This window comes from Protopterus annectens, chromosome 6.part0 (assembly GCF_019279795.1).
Source record: "Protopterus annectens isolate FY-2018-M chromosome 6.part0, PAN1.0, whole genome shotgun sequence".
In the NCBI taxonomy this organism is placed as follows: Eukaryota; Metazoa; Chordata; order Ceratodontiformes; family Protopteridae; genus Protopterus; species Protopterus annectens.
In genome coordinates, this window is record NC_056737.1 from 920306394 (window position 1) to 920328552 (window position 22159).

Below are 22159 nucleotides of genomic sequence, written 5' to 3' on the forward strand. Positions count from 1 at the left end.
AAGGTCCCTGGTCAACATCATGAAAAAGCAAAAAGACAAATGCACGAAGGTCCCTGGCCAACATCATGAAAAAGCAAAAAGACAAATGCCCGAAGGTCCCTGGCCAACATCATGAAAAGCAAAAAGACAAATGCCCGAAGGTTCCTGGCCAACATCATGAAAAAGCAAAAAGACAAATGCCCGAAGGCAAAGCATGTATGGAAGGATGTAGACATTTCCTTGTCCAACTCACTACCTCATTGGGAAGTTTGACTCAGGTGAGGTGCCTTTGCAGATCATTCAGTGCCTATAGGCCAGATTCTGCTGGAGCATCTCCTCCATGGCCACCATGACTTTGGCCCAGTCCTTATACACAAACAGCAGACAAACATCTTTTGGGTTTAAAGTTGCTAAGCATGCCATGGCTTTCAGTGTCATTCTGGTGAGTGAGGGTGGTTATTCCCTTTGTAATACTTCAGGAGGAATTACCTGGGACCCACACTGATGTCACTGTCACTTGTCTCTGACCTGAGAAGTTCTCTTCTCCCAAACCAAAGAGGCAGGTTTGCCCCAGCCAACGCAGCCTGAATCCCCAACCTTTTCAACCCAGATCTCACCACAAGACCTAGTCAGGCTGGCACAAGACCTTATGGACTTCATGAAGTCTAGGCACCCCACCCTGGGGGAAAAAACTATGCTAGGAACAACTCACACTTAGCACCAGGACTACTTTACTGGTGGCAGACCTAGACTCTGTCCAACAGAAGACCTTTCCAGCAGATGACAAGATTTTGGTCCTCTCACAGTAACTCAGAATCTATGCAGCAAGCCAATCATAATTTCACTGGAATTTCTGAGGGTCCTGGGATGCATGACTTCTTGCATTCTAATGATCCCATTCACAAAATTGCACGAGGAAACTATAGCAGTCCCTGAAAATTTGCTGTAACCAAAACCAACACTCTCTTCCTGCTTTAAATTAAATTCTAATGTATCTGCTTCTTTTTCCAGTAAACAGGCTGAGAGTACAGTCTCCCAGGAGTATATACTTTTTCATCACTCTGATAAAATTCTGGGACAGACATTTCATTCATGAATTTTTTTATTGAGGAGGGGGGATATAAATGACATCAACATATAATTCATGATTTAGACCTATTGTTATTTGGGTTAGTAAACATTTCAGCAAATCTTCAAGTTTGTTACCATTCTCCATCCCAAGTACCTTTTACAGATTATTTTTATTTTTTTTTCTTAGAGAAGTAATCCACCTATGATGTTTGGATCAGGCTTGTGGTCAGCAAAGAGGAGATCATTTTGTTATGTGTAACATGTGACATATGTCATTTTTTTTTTTTTTTTTTTTTATTTTTTTTTTTTTACTTAAACTGTCCAGGCTTTGACTAAAGCCCAGTTAAGACTGCTGATAGTGAAGAGAGCTGTTTTGAATTTGTTGACATTAGTTATTAAGCATTACTAGTGAACAGGCCTGTGATGAGTTTTGTATCTCTGTGGATTTTGGGTATTCATTGGAGAAGGAACTCCAGTATTAAGGAAAAAAAAAATTTTTAAACTGGAACTTTGTGAGCCAGACCTCTGCCTTTGATACAACATGAGCACACTTCATGAGTAGCAGGAAGATAATGTAATAATATAATTATAATTTATAATGTAATAATTAATCATTATAATGTAAAAAACACCTATGTCTTTATTGCTGTTGTGAGTTGTGATATTTAGAGTTCAAGGGGAGGTCCGCTATCAGTAGAATACAGATGAGAATGCTAATTGCTTTAAGGGAGAAACGGGAAATTTTATAACTATGCTCTCTGTTCTTTCTTGTACACCTTCTGCTGTTTGTAGTTCAAGTTGAGGGAAGATCGACCCTGGCTGAACCATGTAACAAAACCTTAAACCTGCCATTGTCCTGTAATTCTGTCAGAATGATTAAAAAAACATTTTGTCCTCTTATGTCTATCACTTATGCTAGTGATTGTTCAAGTTTAGGAAGGTTTGGAACAATGTAACTGGATGTAGGAGAGCAGTGGAATGAACAGGAAAACACAGCTAAGAACTAACTCGACAAAAGCTGTGCTGATGTTACAACTAGCCTTGTTCCATTTGTGGCAGTCTGAGGACTTTTGTTCATCTGTGTGTGTGTGTGTGTGTGTGTGTGTGTGTGTGTGTGTGTGTGTGTGTGTGTTGGGGGGGGGCTCTATTTTAACTCATCTTCATATTTGAGGCACTCTTTGTACAGCAGTGTTTGTAAGCATGCGTACACGCATGCACACATGCAATCCCTGCATATACATACAGACAACATGCCCTGTCATATACATATACTCTGCCTGTCACCTGGAATCATTTGACTGAGCAGGTCTGTCCTGGTGCGATGATTCTCCAGCACTGAAACATATAGGGGCTTGAAGCTAAATTACCATGTGCACTAACGCATTTTATGAATTCCTCTACTCTGATATTGCATAGTACAGATATCTATACAAGTTTCTGTAGTGCATTATATTTCATTCAGAGCTGTACATGCAACACTAATGTACCACGTTTACATAGGCTGTCATCACGTTGCCATACTGCCCCAAACATACTCACTGCTCAGTACCATCGACATGTGTTTGTGAGCAATGGGGAGCGATAAATTAGCACAGCTTTATATGCTATGCAAGCTGTCCATGAAGTACTTCATATCGTGTTGGACTATGTTGAAAATTCAGACGAAGGCTTACCGCTTTGTTTGAATGATGTTTACTGTAGCTTTGATTCTTTTTATTTGTTGTCATATTTTTATGTCATTTTTAAGTCAAGTAGTGCCTAATTAGTAATCCACTCTTCTTTTGACCTACTAATGTGCAAATCTGTCTGGCACTTCAGACAGCTCTGTCTTTGCTTCATGCATGTCATTTTGAACTGTCAGTTCAAATAAAAGTTGCACAACTGTGAGTGTTATGGAGTCTTCATACAGGATGCAAACTGTCATACGTCCTTTAAGCTGCAGAGCAGTCTTGCCTGGGGTACACTTATTTGGGATCCTGACCACACAATGCATAATTAAATCCTGTAGCTTTATTTATTACTAGTGAACTCTTAATGTGTCTTAATGTCTTGTTTTCCCTACCAGAGAGATATGCAAGTTCATATTCCTAAAAAATGTATTAGTTTTCACCTCACAGAATTTATTTCTCCCCATGATTACACTTTTGCTTTTGTTTGCCATGTGATGCAGTAGAAAGATAGACACACACACACACACACACACACACACACACACACACACACACACACACACACACACACACACACAAATTAAATGTGTGACATTCTTGCTGATAAGGTTCATTTATAGCTGCTAAAAGTCTTCTTTCTGTTCTTGAAAGTTTTATAATTAAGTTATGTTCCAGAAAACATATGCATGATAAAATAATTCACTGAACTTGATAGAGATTGAAATTTACCACAGGAAAAGTCTTTATATGAAAAGTGGGTTTCCCTTACTGGTACTTTGAGGTCATCCGTTCATTTCTGTACTGCAGTTTATAATCGTGGGATTTATAAAATTTTGTGCACTTAGACATTTTCTGATGCAGTTACGTAAACTGATATCTTTTTAGGATCTCAAGCAATTGGATGTAGGTCCCTTGGGATGGAGAACTTCTAGGGAATGTATGAGAAAGCATTGAATTTACCTCATGGGAACTGCATTAAAATGTATTAATGATAGAAGCTGAATTTTTAAGTTACTAGGCCTAGATGGGTTAAGGAGATTTACTGCTTGGATTTTTCCCTGTTTCTGATTTGACGGTTTATACTAGTTATCCATGTTTTGTTGACTCTTGACTGTTAAATGAAAATTACCCATAACTGTATTAGCACATCTTTATGTATTCAGAAAAAAATGCAAAGTAACCACTAGTGAACAAAAAATGGCACACACGGAGCTGGAGAGCAGCTGATGCAGTAAAAACAAGGATGATATCACTAGTAGATTCAAAGTACAAACAATTTATTCCACACAAAGTATATGCACAAGCTTTCGTCCCTGCTCAGTCAGGAACTTCTTCAAAGTAATTCAGTTAGTAAAACACACTTCATTTAAATACTAAATAGGCAGTTAGTAAAACACACTTCATTTAAATACTAAATAGGCATACAATCAATCCTAAAAAACCTAAAAAACTACACCCCCCTCCATTTTTTACTACACTGCTAGTAAAATATATCTTAAACAATAAATAAACTTTATCTCATCTCTAAAATACAGTATATTCCCTAAAACATTCACTAAAACAACTATTTAAATTTTATTTTTAAAATATAATGCACTTAAAACATTTCTCAGTAATTTTCATCTTTCCAGAGCTTTTAGTTTTAAAAAACATGTGAGAAACTGTCACGTCTTTATGTATTGACCTGTACTTGAACCATGTTTTTGTAAACCTCCAAGCAGTAGCTGGTATGGAATGACATCAACAGTCTGGGACAAATTCTTTACACTGAGTTGTTTGAGAATAAAACTATTAATCTGTGAATTGTCCTCTTCTTTTAAATCTAGGTATCTAAGTAGAACCACTTCTTTCCTATAATTTCTTATGTTTGCATGACCAGAAACATCCTGAACATCTAATTCTAGTACCAGTCCAGTAAGAACATGGGCTAAATTCCACACGTCTCTTTTGCATCTAAATTCATCAAAACATTAATCAAATTGCCTTTTGCTTTGTTAACTTCACATATAGTAGAACTGATTTTAGAGATACAAGGGTGTACTTCTGAAGACAGAGGGAGTGCCAAAGTCTGCCGCATTCTCTTCTCTATAATCTCCTACACTGTGCAAACCCTTGTAAGTGCTCTGTACCTGTCTTTCCGTAAATGGACTCTTCCTCCAGTTTTCAAAAGAGTCAGTCTCATAACAATGTCCTGAAGGCAATCAGAAAACTCATCAGTTATACAAACTTTACTTCCACTAAAACAACTAACCTGCTGAGAAACCATTTTTTGTGCCTCAAGGAAAAGCTTCTCTATCTCCAGCCTGGAAGGGTTGTTGGCATTTTGCTCCAGCTCTTTTAGTAGCCTTCCTGCTTCTTGAGCTACCATTCTTCTTGCTTGTTGGATATCTGCTTTCCCTTCAGTATCTATAATGTCCAGCTGAAGTAGGTGTTTTGTCAGCTCTCTTTCTAGCTTCTGATATTCTCTATCATTCTGTAGGCCACTGAGTGTAGTCACGTGTAAAGCAATAGCTTGAACCTCCTTCTGAGTTTCATGGATCCTGTTTACAGAAGGATGCTGATTACCCATTTCCATATTTTTCTTTTAATTAAAGAACTAAAAAGAAAGGCAAAAAGAAAGATTAATTAATATATGGTACTGGTCCAAAAAGTAACTTGTAAACTTAATTTAAAAAACTTAAAGCAAATAAGGCAATAAGCTGCATTTAATAAGGTATTATCAAAACAGTGAATGGCTAAGCATATACCGACATTTTAAGATGTCATTTTCGACCCAAGGTGCTTATTATATATAATAATGCCTTAAGCAGACTGCCTTGTCTGTAGATACATTTACATTAAATTTGTAAATGCATATATTCTTTTAATTTCTATTTTCATCTGGAGACAGCATCATGCACAATGAAAAAATTAACACCTTAGTTATAAAGACTACCTAATCTAAACACTAATGCTTTCAACGGAATGTTAAGAACGTGCACTTAAAAATGGTTTGGCGCTGTAAGCAAACATCATACTTGAAAATGACAATGCAGTGATTAGAAGGCTCACAATAAAACCTAGTCTGATGTCACTGGCAAAGATGTTTACAATTACTGATCTGTGCATGTTACAAAATGTGTGACAGGATGTGATTGATCATTCAGTGATTAATCAAGTAGTCACATCTGTAGTTCACCATGCCTACATTTTGATGAAGAAGTCACTGTTCAGTGTCTTTTCTTTGATTTTGTCTGTTTTTCCCCACTGCAGTATGACTATGGACTTGGTATATTCAAATTAGGGGTGTGGAGGGGTCAAAGTCCCCCATACAGGGGAAAAGGGGGGTTCCCTCTGCAAAAAGTTTTTTTTCAGTTTTTATACTTTTTCAAGTTATGTCTCATGACACTGAAAAACTGATGAAGCCTGACTGGCTGTTGGATGAGTCCATTGAACATAGAGAATGTGAATAACTGCATAACTCACTAGTAAGATTAGGTACAGCCTAGGAAAATCACTACAAAACCGAACCGTTCAGAGGTACGTAACAGCATGCAAATAAAGAACAAATAAGGCATGAAACAGAAATTATGCACTTCTATATCTCAGCCATTTAACATGCTAAAGCATAAGCCAAAGTCACATGGGCACTACAAGAAATCTTGCTGTTGGTTTCAGCTGTAATCAGTTTTAGGGTGACTTCAACAAAGTAGAAGTGAATTTTCAGGTTGTCACAGCACTGGCTAACAAGTGGCTTTAGTTTGAAAATTAAACCTCATGCAATGTGTTATAGTGTGTATGCCGGCAGAGCACTTTTTGGGGAATTTCCCCTTTTCTCCACTGTGGTGTGACCATATAGTTAGTTAGTTTATATAATTTAGGGAAGGGTGAAGCCCCCACAATGGGGGTGCAGGGAGAGGAAAAAAAACTGTGTGCTTTTTAAAGTTTTTAACTCACCAGTTTTCAATATTTGTCTGTGCAAACTATCAAGTTGTACGTGAGTGTATCAGTCACTAACACATAAACCCATATAAAAAAATTAGTTATTCTTTCATAGACCGGGTTGCACATTGGGTCAAATAGACCATTTTAGCAATGACCAGTGAATCAACACAGGAAAAACAAAATACAAAATGCAGAATGAGAATTTAAACCTATCACATGCTTTAAATTTAAATATAGTTATACAAGTACCACTGCAGTTATTCTGAAATTATCACATTAATAACACAAATTATTACAATTAATAACAACGTTCTAAGCATGCAATAAAGTCATGAGGGATTTGGGCACCCAGATTGATAGCAACCTGACTTTTGACCACCATGTTGCTTCCATTGTACGGAAAGCTTTCTACATGGCCCACCTCGTAATTAAGGGTATCTCATTTAGGGGCAAGGAGGTCATAACATCCCTGTATTCTTCCCTTATAAGGCCCATTATTGAGTACAACGCCCCATTTGGCATGTACCTCGCAAAGCACATGCAGCAGTTGGAGAGAACCACAGAGGTTCCTCACCAAGAGAATCCAGGTCCTCAGAAAATACCGTACACAGATAGGCTAAAAGCTCTGTCACTCTACTCGTTTCATACAGACTCCTCAGAGGTGACCTCTGTCTGGTGGGTCTATATTAAATCAGCGAATGTTTAAAAAAGTGAACACTGATTTATCGACCCGATGTAATCGAAAGCTTACACTCCCGAACACTTGGAACAGCGATTTTTTTTCCCCCAGGGGGAAAAGAAAATCGCGGTTTCACAAATAAATAAATAAATAAATAAAAATAAAAAAAATAAATAAATAAAAACTTCAAAACATTACATAAAGTGAGGGGCTTTGCCTCCACACCCCCCGATGTGGGGAGCTGTGCCCCCCACACCACCCGTACTTAAATATACCAACTCCGAGATCGCACTACAGTGAGGAAAATGGAAAAGTAATGGAGGCGGACATATATATATATATATATATATATATATATATATATATATATATATCGTTTTGCTATTTTGCTGTTTCGTCCTTTCAAGTTCGATCAAGACGCATTTGAAGGAATGGGTCTTCGATTATATAATAGGAACCCTCCTGTCTGGCATACAAGATTATCTTGGACCCCACCTTGATGGGACTGCTGGATATCTGCAAGTCAAACTCCACTCGAGTAACCCGCACGTGTGGCCTCAACCTTGCCTGTGACATCAGTAGGACTTGTTGGCCGGACAGATTCATTACCCAGAGACTCCCCCCATCTGTGGAATAGACTCCCTCTCCATGTGAAGCAGAGTACCTCTTTACCCCTTTTTAAGCACAACCTGGATAACTGGATGGGAAATAGAAAATACATCCCTGGGATTTCACCCATGTCCCTGCTGGACAGGGGAATCGGGTGTTGATTTGTCTAAATATGGGCTAACCTTTTAGCTAGGCTTATAAGAGCCTCTGGGCCAATAGCCTAGTAACTTCCAATGATCCTATAATAACTGTGAGTCTGAACTGGATTTTGCCCTGACGGACATCATTTGCAATGTACAGACTGTCCAGATGTATCCTCTCATTGTAAAGGCTGCAGATGAAACATCACCTACAATTTTGTGTTAGACTACGTTAAAAGCACAATATCAAAATGAGTGAGGTGGTGTTACAGAATTATTTTCAGTCTATGTTTAATATATATCTTCTCCAAGTAATCCACATGTCGAGAAGTTTGATGATGCCCTGTCTCAAACGCCATTGCAATAACAGGGAAATCCATTTCAAGCAAAGTTGTTCAGTTAAATTTTTTATACAGTACCAACCGCTGTACAAACTTAGAGTTGTAGTGTGGTCATAGTCGGCCTTGGGCATAGGCCAACTAGGCAGCCGCCTAGGGCACCGGTCCAGCAGGGGTGTTTTCCAGTATTTATTTGGCGTAGAAAGACCAGGATGGGGGCACCGGGTAGTGTGGTGGGGGACACCATCGATCCCTTTTGCCTAGGGCACCAGTTGACCTAAGGTCACTCCTGAGTGTGGTACATATAACGCTGCAAAATGTAGAGCTCTAACATAACCCATGAACTCCTGGATCTCTCCATGGCAATCCCGTCTTGCTAAAGTTTCCCACTCTGTTAGGAATTAGCAGAACACATTTGTGTCGTTATCTATTATTTTACCAAACATTTTGTTTCCACTAAAACTACATCTATAAATGATGGTTTGATGTTGATGTCATATCCTGTTCCACTTCATTTTCATCATCTTGTCTTCATTACTGACTCTGCTTGTAAAAAAAAAAAAAAAAATAAAAAAATTCCGCGCTTAGTTCTCTCATTAAATATTTAGCAGTACCCCTTCTGCTACCTCTTCTACTCCTGTGCTCCTGTGACCTCTCCGTTACAAAGTTTCCTTTTTTGTTCTGCTTCTCCTTGTCTTGTTGATTACAGCAGCACGGTCATCTTTTACTGGGTATCACCTTCCTTCTGGCATCCTTTCTACTGCAGTGGCCTTGTGCAACTTGTGAAACAGTAACAGAGTTCAGTTCAGAAATGTCCTTTCTTACAGTTGTTGTGGTTTAGCTTTCTTTATTATTACAACTGTTGTAATGCAGCTGTTTGTGAAGGAGCAGTAAAGCTTTGCTACTCTTGTAGTACTTTGCATCTGTATGGTGATTGTACGTGGCTGTTAAGGCTGTAATCCGGGGGTGGGGGGTTTTTGCAGTAAGTCAGAGGTTGCTATATCTCAGAATATTCTCCATACTCAGGACACAGGATCTGAATTGCCTAGACATAGTAAGGCATTATTAAGTTTAATTCTGTTGGCTGCCAAAAAAAAGTAATTATTAGAAAATGGAATTCAAACGCTAAACCAATGGTATTTGAAGTGTTGAATATTGTAAAAGAACTGAAAACTGGGTCTTTAGAAGAGGGAAGGAACAAATTACATGAAAACAAATGGAATTTGTAAAAACAATACATGCAGAGTAATGATCAGGGGGAGGAGGAGGAGTGAGGTCCAAGGGAAGGCAGGAATTGAACAACGTATGTAATGGATTAAATGTGAGTTATTATAAAGAAAGAAAATGTGTATGCAATATATAATATATGTAAATTAAAAAATGTTAATATGGTTTATTTTCTTTTCTATTAACGTGTGTGTGCCTCTGTATTAAGTGATAACTTAAAGTTGTTTAAAAAAACAAAAAAAGTGCAGTTACCTTGTTACAGTGAGTTTTGAAGTTTGCTTTAAGATTGCACTCAGTTAACTTTTCATTCTTTCAAGGATTGAAGATTTGCATCTTGAACTAGTGTTATTAGTTAGTTACTAGTTAGCCTTATTTCTGAGAACTTGATTTGCTGGTATAAGTGCTTATTTGCCTTCTGCAGACTGCGGTTCATTAAAATTATAAAAAGCAATTGGGGAACTTCATGTGGAAGTATTAATATGTGCATTTTTGTATGCTTATATACCTGTTCCTTGTGAAGATTTACTCCTTGGATTTCATTAAAGGTGGGGCATATTTGCTAACTGCAACGTCGCGCTGTAAAGAAAAGGAAAATTAGTAAAACTCAAACTGAACTTAAGTGGAGGCCTTACAGCCTTTCTGCATATGCATATCAGAGGAAAAATTTAATGTGGGAGAAAAAAAATCCTCCTTTCTTTTATCCCCCAGAAGCATTTTACATAGTATGTAGGGAAGAAACATGTGAGCAGTCCAAGGCCATCCTTCCTATAAAGCTAGTCATTATGGATGTTGTCCGGGTAGCCTGAAAGAATTTGGATTGTACCGTATTATCCCTCCAAAAGGTAGATGTCCTAAACAGGGCCCTGCTTGAGTGGCTAGCAAATTTTAGAAAGATTCATCCTAGGTTTGTAGGTACTTACTAGGCTAGTGCTCCATGAGGATCTTTAGAAGCCTCACCTTACATTCTGGAAGTTTTTAGCGCTTATAATTTAAGTACAGATAGCCCAAAGACGAGCATCACATTTATATATTGCCCCATCCATGAGGGACATGGTTGCTATGCCATTGCAGAATTTGTGGTTACCCATACATTTATCGAGATTTTATTTGAATAGTGTAAAATAAGTACTTTGCTTTGTATGGAGAGGAAGAGGATTCCAAAAAAAGTGGTATTCTCTTTAATACATATGTGTCCCTCCAACATGTTCTGTTTGTGTTGCAAAAGAGATTTAAATCTCTTGAGCGGATGATTATGCTCCCATCTTTTGAGCAGATGATTATGCTCCCATCTCTTGAGTGGGTAATTATGCTCCCATTGGACTTGTAGGTCTGACAGGATAGGAACTGTTGATGCTTTGTAAGCGAGGCAGAGATTGCCCCTCAGTAATCTTTATGACACTGAGAAGAAAGATAAGGCTCTGAGACGGTCTGCATAGTTTTTTAATTTAGGCCCTTGATATTCTTATTAAGAAAGCATTGTGAGCATTCAGGTTGTGTCACATATTTGGACAGGTAAATACTGAAAGGAGTATTATACTCAATGATCAGCCTGATGAGTGCAGTATACAGTGGAATGATCACATCACTAAACGTGACACCATATCCTTAGTAGTAAGCGCTGCAATAAAAAAAACACTTTCGTACATTAGTAGATATGTGGTGATTAAAGAACTGGTCTTCGTTTACATAGATGTTCTTCGTGTTTCACTGTTGCAGTCATAACTGTAGGGTGTTCCTGCCGGTAGGCAGCCCGAGGTCGGCCAGAATCCCAAAGTCTGGGTCCGGCGTCGGCTGTACCAGCAAGCACCCTGACGTCAGAACGCAGGGGTACAAAGCTGACAGCCGACGCCATCTTCTCAAGTCTTTCTTGCCGTGCGGTGGAAAGCAGCTCGCAAGTCGTTGGTTGGCGTTTTCAGACAACGTGTTTTGATTGTCTTCGGTCCGAAGTTTTCTACTTCTCTTCTCAAGCTAAGTACCCCGTTGGGGAAACTTTTTTTCTTGTTCCTCCGATGTCAGAAAAAGTTAATAATTGTATATCGTGTGGGAAACAAATACCTCATAAAGATTTCCACTCTTACTGTCTACCTTGCTTAGGCCCTGACCACGACGTTTCTTGCTGTCGGTTCTGTGCCAGGTTTAATTCTCGCACTATCAAGCGTAGGTACGATTGGGCCTTGAATTATTTCGGTAGACGATTTAATTATAGGATGTCGTCGGATACTTTACCGACAACCGGAATTCAAAAGAAACGCAAAGACAAGGATAGGCCTCCGAGGTCCAAACATGATATTTTGCAGCCGGAGCCAGCTTCGGGTTCGGTGGTCGTCAGTGAGGCGCTTTTGCAGCCCCTGTCGTCCGCCACTTCGGAACCGATGGCCGACACGGACTCCCATGGGGAGCCTTCAAGGCCTAGTATTTCAACTGCTGCAGGACCTTCGGACGTCGCTCCTTCAGATGGGTCCGGAACTGCTGTGCAGGTACCGGCTTCTGAGGGGGTTTTCAGGCCTTCTAATATCACTATTTCTACAAAGACAAAGTCAAAGACTCCTGTTAAACCAAGGGTTTCTTCACAAGCTTCCTCGGATACAGCTCCCAAGTCCCAGAAGCAATTACTTCGGATGGCTGAAGATTTACTTACAATGATTAGGGGTTCACACCCTCCTCCAGAAAAAAGGCCTAGACAGGATATTCCTTATGATTCTTCTGATCAGGCTTCTGTGTTTTCTGTCTCTTCCTCTGACCAGGATTATTCTTTTCCTCCTTATGAAGATTCTGATGCAGAGGAATCTATTCCCTCTGCTTCTCCCCCTGAAGATTTCTCTTTTGGGGAAACCTTGCATGAGATGAGGGAGCATTTTCATTGGGAAGGTCAGGATTACTCTGCTTCCAAGAAGAGACTTAGGGAATTTCTCCTTCTCCCTCAACATAGACCTTTGGCTATTCCTCCTGTACTTGATGTTGTGGATGATGCTTTTTCTGAAGCTAACCTAAATCCTGATTCCTTGCCGCCTGCTACTTCTAAGCCTGATAGATTTTACAGAGTTCCTGACTCCCATCAATTCTTATTTAAGAACCCTTCTGCTGATCCTGAAACTATTTCTCACGGTTCTAGAGCTGCTAAGGCCGCTTCTTCCAAAAATCCTATCCCTTCTGAAAAGGATTCTCGTGCCTTGGACAGGTGGGGCAAGAAGATTTACACTTCTGCTACCCTTTCTATTAGAGCTTTAAACTGCCAGTTTCACATGTTCAAGTATCAGCAATTTCTTTTGTCTGTTTTAAAGCAAAAGCTCTCTACCTTTCCTGCATGTGCAGAGGACAAGGAATTACAGGATGCATTGCATGCAACTGAACAAGTTAGCAAACACAGTTTACATTGTGGGTTTGATGCCTTAGAAGCTTCTTGCAGGGCTGCTGCCTCTGGTACTGTTATCAGGAGACATGCTTGGCTTCGTGAGCAGAATTTACCTGAACAGGTTAAGGCTAAGCTGTTAGATGCCCCTGTTCAGCATGATGTTTTATTTGGATCCAAGGCTGAGGAGGTTATTAAAAAGATGGAAGAAAAAGCAAAATCTATGCAGACTGTAAAAGATTTTTTACAAGTTCAGCCTCCTAGATTTTCCAGAAATTGGCCCTCCAAAAAAATTGGTCTTTTCCCACGTCTGACAGGCCTCAAAGGGGAAGATATAGACGCTCCAGAGGTCGGGGGCAAGCTCAGGCCTCTTACAGGTCCAGACAATGGACTGCTTCTTCACCTAGAAGGGGAGAAGACAGACCTCAATCTCAAAAGAAGCAGACCCAATGACTCTCTCCGTTGGGCTACAGGTGCTCCTTGCCTGGAAGCCCCTCTCGGAGGAAAACTTTCTCTTTTTTACCAAAATTGGACTCTTATTACCCAGGACAAATGGGTTTTAGACATGATTTTAAGAGGCTACAAATTCCAGTTTCATACTTTGCCAAGGTCTTCGGGCTGGCCGGATCTGCCAAAACATCAATGGTCAGAGGCCTTAAATCAAGTGGACGCCTTATTGGCCATGAAAGCCATAGAACCTGTTCCACTTCCAGAAATGGGAAAAGGTTTTTACTCCAGACTTTTTCTGGTCCCGAGGAAACAAAATTCATGGAGACCTATTCTGGACCTCTCGGTGTTAAATACATTTCTGGAAATTCCAAAATTCAAGATGCTTACTCTGCAACAACTTCTTCCCATACTCTCACAGGATGCTTGGATGGTGACATTGGACTTGAAGGAAGCCTATTTACATATTCCCATCAGGCAGGAACGCAGAAAATACCTCCGATTCAAGGCAGTTTCGAGACACTTTCAATTCTCTGTACTGCCCTTTGGCTTATCTACTGCGCCCAGAGTCTTTACCAAGTGTCTGGCTCCAGTAGTAGCTTATTGCAGACTCCAAGGAATTCAAATTTACCCCTACCTGGACGACTGCCTTATTCAGGCAGACAGCAAGGATCTTTTACTTCAACATCTGCAGTTTGTTCAGCGTCTTCTTCTACTTCTGGGATTCTCAGTGAACACAAAAAAGTCACATTTGATCCCCTCTCAACAAATGATCTTCTTGGGAGCTCTTCTAAACACAAGCTTACAAAGGGCTTTCCTTACTCCAGAAAAACAGGTACAGCTGGCATCAATTTTCATGACCTTGGCTACTTTAACTCAGCTCACTGCAAGGAAATTCCTGCAGGCATTGGGCTACATGGCTTCTTGCATCCTGTTGATTCCAAATGCAAGGCTTCATATGAGAAAACTTCAGTGGTACCTAAAGAGTGTGTGGTCTCAGCAGTACCACAGCCTGAAAACTATGATACCTCTGATTCCCTGCCTCCAAAAGGAGTTCCTCTGGTGGTCCAGGGCTTGTGCTTTAAACGAAGGGAATCCCTTTCGTCTACCTCATCCTGCTCAGATTATAACCACAGATGCCTCGGATTATGCTTGGGGAGCTCATTACCTAAATCATTGCCAGCAGGACTATTGGACAAAGAAGCATCTTCCCTGGCACATCAACTTGAAGGAAATGTTGGCAGTCCAAAATGCTCTTCTAGCCTTCCAGAGTCTTTTGCAACCTGGCCATCTACTGATTCGCGCAGACAATACCACAGTCATGTGGTACATCAACAAGCAAGGGGGCTCTCACTCCTACCCCCTTTGCAGACTAGTCATGAGTCTATGGGACACAGCTCTAAATCTAAATCTGCATCTTCAAGCTCAATTCATTCCAAGAAAACAGAATCTCTTAGCAGACAGCCTAAACAGAAATCTTTTGGATCCTCACGAATGGATGCTGGACCCCAACATATTCAGCAGGATTACAGCAGTTTGGGGAATCCCTCAGGTAGATCTGTTTGCATCTCATCTCAACCATCAGCTGCCTCTCTTTTGCACCAGGTCCTTCCACAAAGCAGCTTGGAAAGTGGATGCCCTGTCCTTCAGCTGGAGGAATCTTTCGGGATATGCCTTCCCTCCTCTGCCTCTTCTGCCTCGGGTGTTACTGAAAATAAAACAGGACAAACCAAAGATTTTCATTTTGATAGCCCCAAATTGGCCTCGGCAGTTCTGGTATCCAACTTTGACACCTATTCCTGGAACCTCCATGGATTCTGCCTCTGTTTCCTTCTCTTCTGTCCCAGCATCAGGGTCAGATGTTTCACTCTCAAATCAAGACTCTTTGCCTGGCAGCTTGGCTTTTCAGGGGCCTTTGAGTCCTTCTGCTTTTCCCAAACAAGTTTTGGATGTTCTCTTAGAAGCTAGGCGCCCAAGCACTAGAAAATCCTATGCTTCTAAATGGAAAAGATTTTGTATTTGGATGCGGGATCGAGGTTCTGATCCTCTTTTGCCTGACATTTCTTCCATTTTACTTTACCTCTCAGACCTTTTGTTTAAAGGCCTCTCTTTTTCTTCCATTAAAATCCATGCTTCTGCTATCTCGGCTCATTACAACACGGAACCCCCATCTTCTATCACCAGTTGGTGAGACAATTCTTGAGAGGGGCTAAGAATTTAGCACCTCCCAGAACTCCTCCTGTTCCTGCTTGGGATCTTAATTATGTTTTGGAAAAGCTAACTCTACCTCCCTTTGAGCCTGCTGCTGCTTCGGATATCAAGTTTTTATCCTGGAAGACAGCTATTTTATTATCTTTGACTTCTGCCAGAAGGGTGTCAGAGCTGCAAGCTCTCATGGCTGTGGAACCATACCTTATTTTCCACCAAGACAGAGTTGCCTTAAGGACCAATCCTACATTTATGCCTAAGGTGATTTCTAAAGTGGCTTTAAATCAGACTATTCACCTTCCTACTTTCTTTCCAAATCCTCAAAATAAAGGGGAAAGGATTTTGCATTCATTGGATGTGCACAGACAACTAAGGTTTTACCTGGATAGAACTAAAGATTACAGAAAATCTGATCAGTTGCTTCTCTTGTGCCTCCAGTTCTCTAGGCAAAGCTATCTCTAAACAGACTATTTCCAAATGGATTGCTCATGGAATAAGGTTTTGTTACTCTCACTTTGGGAAACAAATTCCAGGTACTGTTAGAAGTCATTCTACTAGAGCAGCTGCCACTTCAGCAGCTTTTCTCAGAGGGGTTCCTACCAAGGACATTTTGGAAGCTGCCACTTGGAGTTCTGTGCATACCTTCTCCAAGCACTACAATCTCCCTTTGTATTCTAAGTCTAGGGCAGGTTTTGCCTCTGCTGTCTTGCAGGGTCTTCTGGCTGCCCCTTCTTCTGCATAACCTCCTCCCTCTTCACAGCTTTGGGATTCCACCCTACAGTTATGACTGCAACAGTGAAACACGAAGAACATAGTACAGTTGTGTACACCTACCATAAATGTAGATGTTCGAGTGTCTTCACTGTTGCAGTCGGTGTTTCCCTCCCACCTATCCCCTCTTATCTTCCTATTCCTTTGTGGTGTATTTGTGTTTTTTCTTTTGGGCACCTTTTGGTTATTTTGGGGGACTTCTGACATCTGGGGCAAGAAAGACTGGAGAAGATGGCGTCGGCTGTCAGCTTTGTACCCCTGCGTTCTGACGTCAGGGTGCTTGCTGGTACAGCCAACGCCGGACCCAGACTTTGGGATTCTGGCCGACCTCGGGCTGCCTGCCGGCAGGAACACCCTACAGTTATGACTGCAACAGTGAAGACACTCGAACATCTACATTTATGGTAGGTGTACACAACTGTACTTTTTCCATCTTCTTAACTGCTGGATCAGTTTTCAGGGGTGTGTTGTCGATGTTACAGTTACAAGAGACCTTTTGCTTGCAGAAGGATACTATTATACATTTCTTTTTCTTGGCATTCAGGTTTAGTACGTGGTTTTGACACCAGATATTGGTTTTGGAAGGGCCGTCTTGGAAGATCTTGATGTTCTCTGGAGAGTTTATGATGGCACTGAGATTAGATTTATCTGCAAATGTTCGTCAACCATAAACTCTTAACAGCAGCTTTGATCTACAAAACATAAATGCCAAAGAGGAGTGTTGCAAGGATTGAACCCAGGGGTACACCAGTAGTGATATGTCTTTCAAAAGAGGCAGAGGCGCAGAGGGTTCTGTTTGTGAGCCAGTTTGTTATCCTGTGAGTTACGTAAGAAGCAACATTTAGCTGGGATAGTTTATCGATGATACCTGTGTGTGGAATGATGTTGAATGCCTTTGCAAGGTCTAGATATGCAGTGTATATTGATTTGCCCTCATCCATTGCTTTAGTAACCTTCTTGAAGAAGTCAACCAAGTTAAATAGACAGGATCTGCCCTTGACAAATCTGAAATGGTTTGGGTCAAGGGATTGTACGTTACCTATTTCTTTATTTATTAATTTAATCATTATCCTTTCCATAGCCTTAAAGATGAGGCTCGACAGACTTATGGGTCTATAATTTTCCTGTTCCATTGACAACCCACTGTTGTGCAAGAAGATGACTATTGCTGTCTTCCATTAATTTGGCGCAAAGTCTGTTTGGAGGCTAACATATTAAAAGGCCACTGTAGCTGGGCCTGACAGGTCCTATTTAAGGCTGTCCAGCTAACAGCCCAGTATGTTAGCTAGCTCCTTAGAAGCAATGCTATTTTTTTATTTTTTTGGAAAAAAAATTCTCTTTATTAGAGCAGCAATCCAGCCAGAAGAAAAAAAATAAACAGCATTTAATATTGTTGCAGTCTTACGTACATTATTGATGTAACATATGTTTATGAACATTCTTTTGCTTAATCTAACACATTCACTCATAATAAATTTATTCTCATTGCTACCCTTTATCCCCTTCTTTTTTTAATCTTGTTTCTCTGCTTCAAGGTCGCCCAACTTTCCAGTTGCATTTCTCTACATTGTTTTATTGCAATGTCCTCCAATCTCTATGTTCCTTTAAGTAAATTTAATACTTCCCTATTTGTGGTGTCTGGGGCTTTTTCCATAGTATAGTAATCGCCTTGTTAGCTAGAGCTAGTATGAGCATCACTAAAGCTTTGATGCGTTTCACCCTTCGTAATTCTTTGACCCAGCTTGGGTAGAAGTGCCTTGCATCCAGTTCATATTTGTGATGCAGCAGGTTTTGAAGGAAATCTTGCAAGACCTCTTTGAATGGTTCTTACTTTCTACATTCCCAAAATATGTGTGCTGAATCCTTTTATCTTCCTCACATCTCCCAAGATGCCAAGCTTATCCCTTGAAACATATAATGTAGTTTATGGAGGGTGTAAAAATACTTATATAGACACTTCCACCCCAAAATTCTAAAATTCCTTGATTTGGTTGCTTGCACAGGTGCCTCAGAAATGTTATGCCATGTTTTCTGTCTTATCACCACCCTATCATAGCTTGCCTTGTTTGTAATTGCTTCCATCTACTTACCCATCAGTATCTCAGTAATGCTGTGTAAACTTTACTTACCAGTTTTTAAGGGTTGCATGTGTTGTTCAGGTATCTTTATCATCTCAAGTTTATGGACTTCCCTCTGCTCCACTCCCTTTTATTAATTTCTCCAAATCCCTTAGGTTTCTAATACAATGATGGGAATGGACCCCATTCCTAAGTCAAAGTATGATTAAAGTTCATGAAATTAGTATTGTTTCACTCTTTGATGTCAGCCAGAAGTGCTGTTCGTAGCACCTGCAATGTGCCCATTAATGACTCCTTCTGCAGTTCGTATGGAGTTACATGTATTGGTAGCATATCTAAATAAGATTTTAGACTCTTTTTTTATAAGACCCATTGCTCCTACTACTATTGGAACTATTTGCGTTATTCACTATATGTCTCATAAAGCCCCTTGTAGCTTAACATTTGTCTTCCTGTGCTGTGGAACTTTTCCGCTGCCCCTTCCCATGTTTTCCTTCCTTCCTTGTCCTGAATCTTACCTCAAAAGTATAGTTTCCTGTCTCCCTGATGCAGTTTTTAATCCCTTTGGCCTTAATTCCATAGGGGGGTTTGCTCATTCCAATAGGACTTGCTTTAAATTTACATAGTCTGTATTCTTTTTTTCCTAAATATTTTTTTCATTTTCCTCAACAGCAGTATATTGTAAGTCCATAGGCAGGCAGAATCCAGATCTTTTATCCATGGTTCTAATGCTGCTTCTCTTTTCTGTCCTGGACGATTACTTCCCCAAAGTGACTTCCGTCTTCACCTCCATTGGGGGTTTAATATCTGATATAAGATCTTCACTTTGGAGTCCTGATGATATTCTCGCAATAGTGGGGCTGCCAACCCCACTTCCTCTTTAACTAGTACCATTTTCTGCCATTGCACACTTGGACACTTGCTGTCCCACATGTAGGACAATATCAGCTTCCCCAACTTGTCCCAGTAGGCACCCCCTGTTTCATATACCATTGACTGGAAAACATAGCATATGAGATACTATAAACTTTTTTTTTTACTGCTTGTACCCCTTACTTTAGGTCACTTATCGTTCGCCTCCATTTCTCGACCCAATAACAAATTTTGTTCCAAACCTCCCTCCATGACCAAGTACCTGTACTCTTGAGGTGTTTTACCCCCACAAATATGGATATTCCTGAACCATTTCCCAAGAAGGAGCTTAATTCATAGTGTTTAATTTTGTTTACTCTGAAGTAATTTTAAATCTTGAAGGTTTCTTAAAGTCTCCCAAAATATCATAAAATTATTTTAATGTCTCTCTCTCTGGCTCTGGTAAATGCAAAATAATATCATCTGCAAATATGTCAGACTTGTCTTGTGATCCACTTGGGTCCCTTGCTTAATTTTTTTCTACCAAATGCTCACTCTCTCTCGCTTTCTCGATATGTGTGTGTGTGTGTGTGTGTGTGTGTGTGTATATATATTTATATATATGTGTGTGTGTGTGTGTGTGTATATATATATATATATATATATATATATATATATATATATATATATATATATATATATATACACACACACACACACACACACACACACACACACACACACACACACATAAATCTATGGGTCCACTTCAGTCGATCGAACGCACATATGGCCAAGACCATATGTTCGAACTTATAAAAGTGCGATCTGACTGAAGATATCTCCATGCAGAGTGGAACGGGAAGATGTTCATCGTGTTACCCTGCTGCAGTCATCACACTTGGGTTATCCTGTCGTCAGGCGGTCCCACAGTCGGCCAGAATTCCAAAGTCTTGGTCCGATGTTGTTTGCTGTCGCCTCTTCCATGACGTCAGTGCGCCAGGGGTATATATATACCATCCGACGCCATTTTCTTCAGTCTTTCTTGCCACGCGGTGCCCAAAGCAGAAGCAGTTCGCAAGTGCCGGTCGGCCAACTCCTGAGATTTTCGAAGTCGAATTTCAGATCCGTAGTCTTCAATAAAGCTAAGTACCCCGTTGGGGAAACTTTTCTTGCCTCAGACCGATGTCAGAAAAAGTTAACAATTGTATTTCTTGTGGGAAGCAAATACCTCTTAAGGATTTTCATTCTTACTGCATACCTTGCCTAGGCCCAGACCACGACGTCACTGGTTGTCGTTTTTGTGCTAGGTTTAATAAGCATACTACAAAGACGCTTTGCCTCAGACCGATGTCAGAAAAAGTTAACAATTGTATTTCTTGTGGGAAGCAAATACCTCTTAAGGATTTTCATTCTTACTGCAAGGATAAGGACAGGCAACCTAGACCCAAGCCAGACTCCGAGGCCTCGGCTGGTCCGGTCTCCGGTTCACCGGTCTTCAGTGAGGCTCCGACGCAGCCCCTGACTACCGCCCATCTGGAACCAGAGACTGCTTCGGAACATTTGGCGGAAACTATTAGGCTGATGCAGCCATTTTGTTTAGCCCCTTCCGACGACACTACTGAAAAAGATGGTGCTGCAGAAACACCTTCGGTTTCTGAAGGCATCTTCAGACCGACGACGCTCACCATAAAAATGTACCCTAAGACCAAGACTCCTATTACACCTAAAAAGACTGCACTTCAGTCCCCAGTTCAAGACCCCGTGCCTAAGAAACAGATGCTCAAAATGGCTGAGGATTTGATCTCGTTAATCAGAGGTTCCCAACCCCCACCCGACAAAAGGACTAGACAAGAGGAAGAATATGCCTCCTCTGAACAAGTGTCTATTTCCTCAGGCTCCTCTGAGGACCAGGATTACTCCTTCTCCCCTTATGAAGATTCTGATGCTGAGGATTCTATTCCCTCAGCTTCTCCTCCTGAAGACTACTCCTTTGGGGAAACCTTACACGCTATGAGGGAACATTTTCACTGGGAAGGTCAGGACTACTCTGACTCAAAGAAAAGGCTCAGAGAGTTTATTTTACTCCCCCAGCACAGACCACTTGCCATCCCCCCAGTTTTAGACATTGTGTATGATGTTTACTTAGAATCCAGTTTGAACCCAGATTCCCTGCCTCCTGCTCCGGCCAAACCTGACAGATACTATAGAGTGCCTGATTCCCACAAATTTCTTTACAAAAGCCCTGTTGCAGATCCAGAGACTATCTCCCAGGGTCCCAAAGGGGCTAAGGCTGTACCCTCTGAAAGGGACTCCAGAGCACTAGACAGGTGGGGGAAAAAGGTTTACACCTCAGCCACTCTAGCTATGAGGGCACTTAATTGCCAATTCCACATGCTAAAATATCAGCAATTTCTAACGTCTCAGTTAAAACAAAAAATGAGCACACTCCCTCAACAGTCTGAATTGAAAGAAGTGCAGGATCTGTTGCATGTAACTGAACAGGTGGGCAAACATACTTTACAATTTGGGTTTGATTCTTTGGAGGCTTCCTGCAGAGCAGCTGTCATTGGGTCTGTTATACGTAGGCATGCTTGGTTAAAGGAACAAACTCTGCCTGATCATGTTAAAGCAAAGCTTCTAGATGCTGCCTTACAGCAGGATATTCTTTTTGGAGTTAAAGCAGAAGAAGTCTTAAAGAAAATGGAGGATAAGGCAAAATGTATGCAGACAGTCAAAGATTTCCTACAGGTACAGCCCCCTCGCGTCAGCAGAAATTGGCCAACAAAACATTGGTCCTTTCCAGGTACTGACAGA

At 40.7% G+C, this 22159-nt stretch overlaps 1 protein-coding gene and 1 pseudogene across 2 annotated transcripts in view; one reads left to right on the plus strand and one right to left on the minus strand.

Annotated features, from left to right (window-relative positions):
- ITPK1 (inositol-tetrakisphosphate 1-kinase) overlaps positions 1-22159 on the plus strand; it is a 1534199-nt gene that overhangs the window by 893108 nt on the left and 618932 nt on the right. The window lies entirely within an intron of this gene.
- On the minus strand, positions 4385-5295 carry LOC122804346 (annotated as a pseudogene).